Genomic DNA, 13,243 nt, shown 5'->3' with positions numbered 1-13,243 from the left:
AGAGAGAAAAGAAAAGAAAAGGAACCGGTTTTAAAAAAAAAAATCGCGACGAGCGACCGGTCGCGAGTGAAAAGCGACCGGTCTCTTTGAAACAGATTCAAAAACAAAGAAATTCGCGAAGCGCAACCGGTCGCAAGGCAAAAGCGACCGGTCGCTTTTAAACAGATTCAATTTTTCTCAGAAAACCAAAATAGCGACCGGTCGCTTGGCAAAAGCGACCGGTCGTTTTTAGGCAGAGTCTAATTCTTCCAAAATACCAACGAGCGACCGGTCGCAAGGCAAAAGAGACCGGTCGTTTTTACACAGATTGAAATTTTTATTTTGCGCGACTCGCGACCGGTCGCAAGTGAAAAGCGACCGGTCGTTTTCTGGGTTTTTATTTTTTATTTTTATTTTTTTTAAAAATATATATTTTTTTAGATTAATTTGGGACTTACCTTCCCAACTCAGTTTTGCACCATAGCAGGTACATCAATGAAGTGGAGCACTTCATCTTCTTGATGCAAAACATTTTCGTGGTAGACTTTCAACCTATGCCCATTAACCTTCGATTCATTTCCCGTGCTAATATGTCGGATATCAACTGCACCATAAGGGTAGACATTAGTAATAATATACGGGCCCGTCCAACGGGATCGAAGCTTACCTGGAAAAAGCTTGAACTTAGAGGTAAAGAGTAATACTCTTTGCCCTATTTCAAACGACTTCCTAATGATATGCCTATCATGAAACGCCTTTGTTTTTTCCTTGTAAATTTTTGCGTTCTCATAAGCATCATTGCGAAGCTCGTCCAGTTCGCTCAGTTGTAACCTTCTGATATTTCCTGCTTCCTTCATGTCGAAGTTGTACTTCTTAATTGCCCAAAGGGCCCTGTGTTCAAGCTCGACAGGTAAATGACAAGGTTTACCAAAGATTAAGCGAAATGGAGACATACCGATTGGAGTTTTGTAAGCAGTTCGGTAGGCCCAGAGAGCGTTAAGGCGCAAAGACCAATCCTTTCGAGTAGGACCAACAGTCTTCTCTAATATATGCTTCACCTCTCTGTTAGAAATCTCCACTTGTCCACTAGTTTGAGGGTGATAGGGGGTGGACACCTTGTGAGTTATGCCATACTTCTTGAGTAGGGTCTCAAATGATCGGTTGCAAAAATGGGATCCCCCATCACTAATGATAGCCCTTGGTGTTCCAAACCTACAAAAGATATTGGCTCGAAGAAAGCTAAGAACAACTTTCGCATCATTAGTCTTGGTTGGAATTGCTTCCACCCATTTTGAAACATAATCAACCGCAAGTAGAATAAATAGATTTCCAAAAGATGAAGGAAATGGACCCATGAAATCTATTCCCCATACATCAAATATTTCAACAATTAGAATTGGATTTAAAGGCATTTGATTTCGAGATGAAATGTTACCCATCCGTTGACATCTATCACAAGATAGACAGAATTGTGAGGCATCTTTGAACAAGCTTGGCCAATAGAATCCACTTTGCAAAACTTTTAATGCTGTCTTCTGTTGCATTCCTAAGAGGACACAAATTAATGTGCAAACAACCAATTAAAAATACCCGCAAGTGCACGAATCTATTGAAGTATAGATTATGTAAGTACGGGGTCGATCCCACGAAGAACTTGTCGGCTTCCTATAAGTTATAATTTGAGTACAAAGAGAACACTTAATTAACACACCACAAATGCACAAATGCAAAATGGAAACTAGAAATGAGTAAAGAAGTGTAAAAGAAATGGAACAACACAAGAAAACTAGAGAAAAACACAAACAACACTTTCTATCACCCTTTTATCACCATTTGGACAGATTCGTTTCTCTATTTTTCCAGTTTCGACCTCTGTCCAGTATTTGACCTATAACTTTCCAACCGTTTATCCAAATTTCACGTTCTTTACACAGTTGGATTCAGCACACAAAAACGAAGAACACAACGCGGACCAAAAGTCCAAAACAGTTACGAAAATAAACAGAATTCAGTAAACAAGACACACAATGTATCAAACACACAACTCACACACACATTGGGGGGGGGGGGGGGGGGTTTGATTTGGTTCAAGTGACCTATTTCTATTGCATGAAAGTAAATGGACTTTGAATTTAAATGAGAATAGCAGAGATGAATTATCAAATTGTGAAATTAAAATGTAACAAACACTAGGGTTTCGGAATCCACCCTAAACAATTCTACCTATGTTCATGAATACTCAAATGATGAACTCTAAACATGTTGATGAAAATGTTCGCAATCAAGACCATGGGTCGTGGCTCAAGACGCATTGATTCTCTCTAATATACGTAAAGTGCATGGTTCGTGCTACAATACTTGTGCCCTCCCCATAACCGAACCTAGGTATGGTTCGTACTTCGATTCAATTACAAGGAGAACCCATTAAGTTCAAAGAGAATATGAACATCACAAGAATCCTAATAGCATGGTGTTTACATTAGGTATTCAAGAAACCAATTCACATGGATGATTCTTACTTCATCCATTTATTGCTTAGGATAACATGAAGATACACATAACCCCAACAATCTCAAGAAGCATGCTTTCAAAGATGGCCAACCAAGGAAAAACACACATCAAGGATAGATTAATTTGGTGAATTGGAATTCATCAACAATATCTAGAAATTCATACACTCAAGCATCAAAACAATAAGGTAATCATGTTTAGGGCTTCAACCTAAGCCCTAGCTATGGAGTTTAGTTGCTCATACTTATTCCAAATACAAATTCAAAATAAAATTAGAAAGAGTTTACAGATTTTGAGAAAATGATGAAAGCTTCAAGGTCATCAATGGTGGAAGCCTTCTTCTCCACTTTGCTTGGCTGCACCTTGGCTTCTCCTATCTCCAAACTCTCCAAAATCTGCTCTCAATGTGTAGAATCATAGAATGAATTGGCTACCCACGTTCAAAACCTCTCCCAAAATCTGATTGCACTTTCCTTTCCATTGCCCATCAATTTCCAGCTCACAAATATAATATAAAACTCATACTTTCCTTAAAGCCTTTGCCCTTGTCCCCTTGCCATGATGAAGCTTTGTCCTCACAAAGATGCCAAAAGCTTCAGAAAATATCTCATTTACAAAGGTAATTCCTTGTTACCAAGAGTTATGGTAACAAGAAATTAAGATGACACAAAGGAGGTAAAAGCTGGCCAAATCCGGATTTCCAGAGCTGTGGTAACATGCTGGATTGGTTGGATAGGCAATACTTGTCCAATGGAGCTCAAATTTGGATATGTTGTAGTTAACATCCATTGGAACAAGTCTCATGAAGATCATGACCTCATCCGAGCACCAGAGCATGTTGATCCCAGGCCAAGAAGTTGACCTACGAAAATGAACAAAAACAGAATTTATAACTAATAATGCACTTTTAGCTCATTTTCATCACAACCAAGGTAAAATCTAAGAAAACACAAAAAGGAAGTAAAAAGCTATAAAATGTCAAGAACTAACTCAAAATAGTGGGTGAATAACATGAAAAATCATGTGTAAAAATGAACCGAACATCTTCTTGGCTCCAAAGTGGCCACCACATGCGTTCGAGTGACAGAATGTGAGTATGGACTGAGATTCGGTCTCGGGAACACATCGCCTAATCACGGAGTCCGAACAATACTTCCACAAATATGGGTCATCCCACACATAGGACTTGGTGGTTTTCAGCAATTTGTCCTTTTGACATCTTGACAAGTCCCTTGGTATATTTCCTGTAGCAAGAAAATTGATAATGTCAGCATACCATGGGTCAGAAACTTGTAATGCAAAAAGTTGCTCATCAGGAAAGGATTCACGAAGAGGAAGAGTGTCTTCTTCGGTATTGGAGTTAGTGATCAATCGGCTAAGGTGGTCAGCTACCACATTTTCCGATCCCTTCTTATCTCTGATTTCTATATCAAACTCTTGGAGCAATAAAACCCATCGTATCAATCTTGGTTTTGCTTCCTTCTTTGCCAAGAGATATTTCAAAGCTGCATGATCAGTAAAAACAATTACTTTAGAGCCTATCAAATACGAACGAAATTTCTCTAAAGCAAAAATTACAGCTAAAAGCTCTTTCTCAGTAGTTGAATAGTTCAACTGAGCATCATTAAGGGTACGGCTTGCATAATATATGGCATGCAATCTCTTCTCAACTCTTTGTCCCAATACAGCTCCAACTGCAAAATCAGATGCATCACACATTAATTCAAAAGGTAAATTCCAATTTGGAGGCATAATGATCGGTGCAGTTGTGAGAAGAGTTTTGAGCTTTTGAAAAGCTGCCAAACATTCATCATTAAAATCAAAATTTGTATCTTTGGCAAGCAAGCTACACAATGGTCGAGAGATCTTAGAAAATTCTTTTATGAATCTTCTATAGAACCCGGCATGTCCTAAGAAGGATCGGATCTCTTTCACTGATGTGGGAGGTGGCAAACCGCTTATCACATCTACTTTGGCTCTGTCAACCTCAATGCCTTGACTGGAAATCACATGACCTAAAACAATTCCCTGTTGTACCATGAAATGACACTTTTCCCAATTGAGAATTAAGTTGCATTCCTGGCATCTTTGCAAAACTAAAGACAAGTTGTTAAGGCATGATTCAAATGAATGACCAAACACACTAAAATCATCCATGAATACTTCGATAAATTTTTCTACCATATCGGAGAAAATACTCATCATGCATCGTTGGAAGGTGGCCGGGGCATTACACAATCCAAATGGCATACGCCGGTAGGCGAAGGTACCATAAGGACATGTGAATGTCGTCTTGTGTTGGTCTTCAGGAGCGATGGCAATTTGGTTGTATCCTGAATAGCCATCCAAGAAGCAGTAGTAACTGTGACCTGCAAGACGTTCAAGCATTTGGTCAATAAATGGTAATGGAAAATGATCTTTTCGGGTGGCGGTATTTAATTTTCTATAATCAATACAAACACGCCATCCCGTTTTGACACGAGAAGGAATAAGTTCATTTTCCTCATTTCTTACAACAGTTATTCCTGACTTTTTAGGAACCAATTGGACCGGGCTTACCCACTTGCTATCGGAAATATGATAAATTATACCCACATCCAATAGCTTCAGAATTTCTTTTCGGACTACCTCTGTCATGATTGGATTTAACCTGCGTTGAGCATCCTTTGTGGGTTTGGAATCAATTTCCAGTAAAATTCTATGCATGCATCTTGTTGGGCTTATTCCCTTGATGTCCGCAATACTCCAACCAATTGCTCCCTTGTGTTCTCTTAACACTTGCATCAACTTCTGTTCATTTTCCACATTGAGATTGCTAGCAATAATCACGGGCAATGTCTCTATTTTACCTAAATAAACATACTTCAAGTGGGATGGCAATGGTTTGAGCTCTAACTCGGGTGCCCTGTCAAGAGAAGGAACAAGCTTTTCAATATTGACTGGCAAAGGTATAAAATTTGGAGTGTACTTACGTGGTATGGCTGGACATGCATCAAGGAATTTCACAGCCTCAAGTAACTCATCGTCAACAATTTCAGCAACTTGAGGATTTTGTATCAACACCTTTTCTAATGAATCTGTACCATGAGTACTATTAAATGTATTTTGCACAATATGACACAATGTATCAATACGAAAACATTCATGTTCATCATTGGGAAGTTTGAAGGCATCATATACTTTGAACTTTATTGTTTCCCCTTGAACTGTCATTGTCAATGTTCCTTGTCGAACATTGATCACAGTATCTGCAGTGGCCATGAAAGGGCGGCCAAGAATCAATGGAAGATCCGCACCCGGAATAGGAGTTTCTTCCATTTCTAGCACCAAAAAGTCAGCTGGTAAAATGAGATCATTTACTTTCACAAGTACATCTTCCAAAATTCCTCTTGGATATCTCACTGATCGGTCCGCCAATTGAATGCTGACAGAAGTTGGTTTAAGATCACCTAAGTTAAGGGCTTCAAAAACAGAATAAGGCATCAGATTAATTGAAGCACCTAAATCAAGTAAAGCTTTGTCAAACAATTTATCTCCAATAATGCAAGGAATTGTAAAACTTCCTGGATCTTTTAATTTGGGAGGGAGTTTCCTTTGCAAAACAGCAGAAGCTTCTTCCGTTAGTGCAACCGTTTCATGATCTTGGAATCTCCTCTTGTTGGTGCAAAGGTCCTTCAAAAACTTTGCATAAGTCGGAATTTGCTTGATTGCATCCAAGAGAGGAATATTGACTTGCACTTTTCTGAAGGTTTCCAATATTTCCTTGGCTTGTTGAATTTTTTTGGAACTCATAAGCCTGTGAGGAAAAGGAGCACGTAAGATTTCTTCATTAGTAGGTTCACGACTTACCTTCTCCTTTCTTGCCCTTCTTGCAAGTTCATGCTTTGGGATCCACTCGGATGAAGAAGCTGCTTGCTTATCTTTCTCTTTGTTGCTTTCATCCTTTTCTTTAGGCTCAGCCACTTGTTCAACCTGCATGTCATCAACATTTTGAATTAAATCTTTAGAACTATTAATTTCACCAATTACCTTACCAGTTCTCAAGGTAACTGCTTGAACATGCTCCCGCCCAGTTGGATTAATCACTGGTTGGCTAGGCATCATACCAGGTTCCCTTTGACTCAAAGCTGTAGCAATTTGTCCCACTTGAGTTTCTAGATTGGCAATGGCCTTATCCGTTTTCTGCATGTGGGTGTCATTCCTCTGCATGTAGCTTTTTGTCTCAGTGATGAAACTATCTGTGTTTCTAGCCATGGAAGCAACAAGTTCTTCCAAAGATTTTCCAGTAGATTGTGGTTGAGGTGGTGGTTGTGGTGGATTGTAGTAGTGCATTTGACCATGAGGTGGGCGAGTATGTTGTTGGCCTTGAGGTGGTTGAGTTGGCCCTTGAGGTGGTTGAGTTGGCCCTTGTTGAACATTCGAATTGTCACTCCACCTGAAATTTGGATGATTTCTCCACCCCGGATTGTATGTTTGTGAGAAAGGATCATTCTTAGGCCACTGATTTCTCTGAAATGAGCCCACTGCATTTGCTTCCTCATGTGCCAAGGGACAATCCTCAGTGTCATGACCAATTGTGGAGCAAAATGCACAAACCTTGGATGATCCCGGTGCCAATTTCTTCACCATGTTGGTTAGGTTTGCAATCTGAGCTTCCATACTAGAAAGGGTACTTACATCATAGGATTCCCCTTTTCTGACTGGTTTTTGCCTTGAATTATATTGGCGAGCATTTGCAGCAATAAGATCAAATATTTCTCGCACTTGTGTTGGAGTCTTGGTCATTATAGTTCCTCCGGCAGCTGCATTCACATTATTTTGATCCGCTTCAAAAAGTCCTTCATAGAAGTGTTGCATTAGAAGCCAAGCTTGTACATTATGATGCGGACAAATGATTAGAAGTTTCTTGAAACGGTCCCAATAATCCTGGAAGCTTTCTCCCGGCCAAAATTCCAGTAATCTGACTTCGGAGTTCATTTGTCCTTTGTGCTGGGAAAAAATGTTGCAAGAACTTTGAAGCAAGATCTGTCCATGTTGTGATGGAATTTGGAGGTAGATAGTGAAGCCATTCCTTTGCTGTATCCTTCAAACTAAATGAGAAAAGTCTCATTCTTATCTCATCACTACTCATGCCTTCGATCTTTATTGTGGAACACACTTCCTCAAAGTCTAGGATATGTGCATTACGATTTTCTCCAGGATTTCCCAAGAACTTAGGCAATATGTGTATCATGCCCGATCTCAACTCAAAGTTTTCCAAAGTGGATGTGGGATATACTGTTGCATTCCTAAAAGGACACAAATTAATGTGCAAACAACCAATTAAAAATAGCCGCAAGTGCACGAATCTAATGAAGTATAGATTATGTAAGTACGGGGTCGATCCCACGAAGAACTTGTCGGTTTCCTATAAGTTCTAATTTGAGTACGTAAAGAACACTAATTTTACACAACACACAAACACAATACAAATTGGAAACTAAAAATGAAGTAAGGAAGATAAAAGAAATGAAACAACACAAGAAAACAAAGAAAAACACAAACAGCACTTTCTATCACCCGTTTATCACCATTTGGACAGATTCGTTTCTCTGTTTTTCAGTTTCGACCTCTGTCCAGTTTTTGACCTATAACTTTCCAACCGTTTATCCAAAATTCACGTTATTTATACGGTTGGAATCAGCACAGAAAATGCAAGAACACAACGCGGACCAAAAGTCCAAAACAATTACGAAACAAACAAAATTCAGTGACAAAGACACAAAACGTGTCAAACACGCAACTCACACACACATTGGGGGGGTTTTTTGATTTGGTTCAAGTGACCTATTTCTATTGCATGAAAGTAAATGGACTTTGAATTTAAATGTGAATGGCAGAGATGAATTATCAAAATGTGAAATTAAAATGTAACAAACACTAGGGTTTCGGAATCCACCCTAAACAATTCTACCCATGTTCATGGATACTCAAGTGATGAACTCTAAATGTATTGATGAAGATGTTCGCAATCAAGACCATGGGTCGTGGCTCAAGACGCATTGATTCTCTCTAATATACGTAAAGTGCATGGTTCGTGCTACAATACTTGTGCCCTCCTCATAACCGAACCTAGGTATGGTTCGTACTTCGATTCGATTGCAAGGAAAACCCATTAAGTTCAAAGAGAATATGAACATCACAAGAACCCTAATAGCATGGTGTTTACATTAGGTATTCAAGAAACCAATTCACATGGATGGTTCTTACTCCATCCATCTATTGCTTAGGAAAACATGAAGATACACATAATCCCAACAACCTCAAGAAGCATGCTTTCAAAGGTAATCAATCAAGGAAAACACACATCAAGGATAGATTAATTTGGTGAATTGGAATTCATCAATTGTTGTCAAGAAACCAATTCACATGATGCTCACTTAAACAAGTTCAATCATTTGTTGCTAATTAGAAATTGTGTTCTTGGTTATCTTACACAACTTCTCAACTTTAGCTACATGCATACAACCTAAGGTGATTAAGCAAAGGAAGCAAACACATATCATAAAATTCAATTAGTGAATGGGGTTCATCAACAACATCTAGAAATTCATACACTCAAGCATCAAAACAATAAGGTAATCATGTTTAGGGCTTCAACCTAAGCCCTAGCTATGGAGTTTAGTTCCTCATAATCATTTCAAACACAAATTCAAAATGAAATTAGAAAGAGTTTACAGATTTTCAGAAAATGATGAAAGCTTCAAGATCATCAATGGTGGAAGTCTTCTTCTCCACTTTTCTTGACTGCACCTTGTCTTTCTCCTAGCTCCAAGCTCCAAAATCTGCTCTCAATTGTGTAGAATGGTGGAATACCCTCTCTCCCGTTGCAAAAACTCCCCCAAATCTGATTGCAATCCCTTTTGACTTCTCTCTCTCCTCCTTTCCAGCTTTTCTTTTAGTATAAAACTTATTCTTTCTCTAAAGCTATTGCCCATTGTCCCCTTGCAAATGATGAAACATTGTTTTAAGGTATAATCCAAGGCTCCAATTGACTCAGGAAATGCCACTCAAATGCAATCCATTGTTACCAAAAGGTGTGGTAACAAGTAGAAATAAAATGCTATTAAGTGGGGGTGAAAACTGGGCCAAAACAAACATCCAGAGCCAGCGTCAATTGTCCGATCAGCTGGATAGGCTACACTTGCCCAATGGAGCTCAAATTTGGATATGTTGTAGTTAACATCCATTGGAACAAGTCTTATGAAGATCATCACCTCATCCAAGGACCGGAACATGCTGATCCAAGGCCACGAAGTTGACCTACGAAAATGAACAAAAACAGAATTTATATCAAATAATGCACTTTTAGCTCATTTTCATACAAACCAAGGTAAAACCTATTAAAACACAAAAAAGAAGTAAAAAGCTATAAAATGTCAAGAACTAACTCAAAATAGTGGGTGATAACATGAAAAATCATGTGTAAAAATGAACCGAACATATACTATGCAAGATGGTTGTCCAGTTGTTGGCGGAGAAGAGTATTCTTGCATAGTAAGTTCCACAATTCCAGCTGCGGCTGCCATTGGTGACGGTGGAGGTGACTCGACTTTTGATGAGCTTGGTGATGATGAAAACGGTGAGAATGACAAAGGCAATGGAGTAGACACAGCTAGTTGGATGTTCCTTTCTCTCAAAGCTTGAGCTTGGATATCTTCTATTGTGCAATCTAATGAAATATCCAAATTCAAGAGGGACATAAACAGAGTGTTCCTGCAATAAGAAGAAACAAAAACAAACTCAAATAAAATGAAACGACAAACAAAGAAAAATGAAAATAAAATTAAGTACTCTAAATATACTCAAACAAAACAACTAAGCAACCGTGCCAGTTCCCCGGCAACGGCGCCAAAAATTGTTGCATTCCTAAAAGGACACAATTTAATGTGCAAACAACCAATTAAAAATACCCGCAAGTGCACGAATCTATCGAAGTATAGATTATGTAAGTACGAGGTCGATCCCACGAAGAACTTGTCGGTTGCCTATAAGTTCTAATTCGAGTACAAAGAGAACACTCAACTAACACACCACAATGCAAAAAATGCAAATTTAAAACTAAAAAGAAAGTAAAGAAATGTAAAAGAAACAAACAAAACACACAAAAAAGGAAATGTGCTGTGAACAGTGACCAGCGACCAGTCGTGAGGTAAGAGCGACCGGTCGTTTTTGGTCTGGCGACCGGTCGTTAGGTAAAAGCGACCGGTCGTTTTTGGGCAGAGTCGAAACTCAAATTTTGACGTGAAAAGCGACCGGTCGTCAGGTAAAAGCGACCGGTCGTTTTTGGGCAGAGTCGAATTCTCTGTTTTTCAGTTTCGACCTCTGTCCAATGTTTTGCCTATAACTTTCCAACCGTACGTCCAAAATTCACGTTCTTTATACGGTTGGATTCAGCACAGAAAATTCAAGAACACAACGCGGACCAAAAGTCCAAAACAATTACGAAAATAGATAAACTTTAGTAACAAAGACACATAACGTGTCAAACACGCAACTCACACACACATTTGGGGGGGGGGGGGGGGTTTTGATTTGTTTGAAGTGACCTATTTCTATTGCATGAAAGTAAATGGACTTTAAAATTGAATAAGAAAGGCAGAGATGAAATATCAAAGAGTGGAATCAAGATGTAACAAACACTAGGGTTTCGGAATCCACCCTAAACAATTCTACCAATGTTCATGAATACTCAAGTGATGAACTCTAAACGTGTTGATGAAGATGTTCGCAATCAAGACCAGTACGAGTGGCTCAAGACGCATTGATTCTCTCTAATGTACGTAAAGTGCAGTACGAGTGCTACAATACTTGTGCCTTCCCTATAATCGAATCTAGGTGTGCTTAGTACTTTGATTCAATTACAAGAAAAACCCATTAAGTTCAAAGAGAATATGAACATCACAAGAACCCTAATAGCATGGTGTTTACATTAGGTATTCAAGAAACCAATTCACATGGATGATTCTTACTTCATCCATTTATTGCTTAGGATAACATGAAGATACACATAAACCCAACAATCTCAAGAAGCATGCTTTCAAAGATGGCCAACCAAGGAAAAACACACATCAAGGATAGATTAATTTGGTGAATTGGAATTCATCAACAATATCTAGAAATTCATACACTCAAGCATCAAAACAATAAGGTAATCATGTTTAGGGCTTCAACCTAAGCCCTAGCTATGGAGTTTAGTTGCTCATACTCATTCCAAATACAAACTCAAAATAAAATTAGAAAGAGTTTACAGATTTTGAGAAAATGATGAAAGCTTCAAGGTCATCAATGGTGGAAGCTTTCTTCTCCACTTAGCTTGGCTGCACCTTGGCCTTCTCCAAGCTCCAAGCTCTCCAAAATCTGCTCTCCTCTGTGTAATCTCTTCAATGACTTCCTTTCCCACGTTCAAAAGGCTTCCCCAACTTCAGATTGCAATTCCTTTCCTTCCCTCTCTCCTCCTTTCCAGCTTTTACCTTTTAATATTAAACTACCACCTTTGATAAAGCCTTAGCCCATTGTCCCCTTGCCATGATGAAGCTTTGTCCTCAATAAGATGCCAATTGCTTCAGAAAATATCTCAAAGCTAAGGTAACTTCTTGTTACCAAGAGTTATGGTAACAAGAAATTAAGATGACACAAAGGAGGTAAAAGCTGGCCAAATCCGGATTTCCAGAGCTGTGGTAACATGCTGGATTGGTTGGATAGGCAATACTTGTCCAATGGAGCTGAAATTTGGATATGTTGTAGTTAACATCCATTGGAACAAGTCTCATGAAGATCACGACCTCATCCGAGCACCAGAGCATGTTGATCCCAGGCCAAGAAGTTGACCTACGAAAATGAACAAAAACAGAATTTATAACTAATAATGCACTTTTAGCTCATTTTCATCCCAACCAAGGTAAAATCTAAGAAAACACAAAAAGGAAGTAAAAAGCTATAAAATGTCAAGAACTAACTCAAAATAGTGGGTGAATAACATGAAAAATCATGTGTAAAAATGAACCGAACAGAGAGAGAGAATGAATTGATGCTGGAAGCTGCCGCTGCTGCTGTTGCTGGAAGCTTCGATTGCTGCCGCTGAAGGACACAAATTGGTCAGACAGATTGCAACAAATTAACATATTGCACCTTGAGGAAATTTAAGAAAAATCACCCTCGTCCAAACTGATTTTCAAAGGAAAAATAAAACTAAAAAATTAACCAAACAGCAAAAGAAAAAATAATAACATAAAGTGATGATTAACAGATGATTAAAACAAAGGGATTCAGAGAAGTGGGGATTGCAGAGAAGGGGGGAAAATAAGATTAAAGAAAACCCACGAACACAAACGCTCTAATCTCAACTCCCACACTGTTTTTTTGCTTTTTATTTTTGTTGTGAATATATCTAAACATATGCAGAAATCAAAACATAAATACCCAAACAGATGCAAAATCCTATCACAGAATCGAAGAGGAACTGAGAAAGAGAGAGAGAAACATAGTACCAGAGAGAGAGACAGAGAGAGGCTGAGAGAAGATCGGCGGTAGAGAGACGCGACGTGATGGCGTTGCTCGAGGTTTGGAAGGGTTTCGGGGGCGGCACTGTCGCTGTGTATGAAGGAATGAAGAAGAAATTGAAATGGAAGAGAGGAAAACAAAGACCAAAAAACCTAAGTCACTTAGTCAAAGTCTTTTTTTTTCGTGTGATTCTGTGTGTGCTTACCTATGG

Source organism: Prunus avium, chromosome 2 (assembly GCF_965620075.1).
Source record: "Prunus avium chromosome 2, drPruAviu1.hap1.1, whole genome shotgun sequence".
Classification (NCBI taxonomy): domain Eukaryota; kingdom Viridiplantae; phylum Streptophyta; class Magnoliopsida; order Rosales; family Rosaceae; genus Prunus; species Prunus avium.
This window is presented reverse-complemented; position numbering follows the sequence as displayed.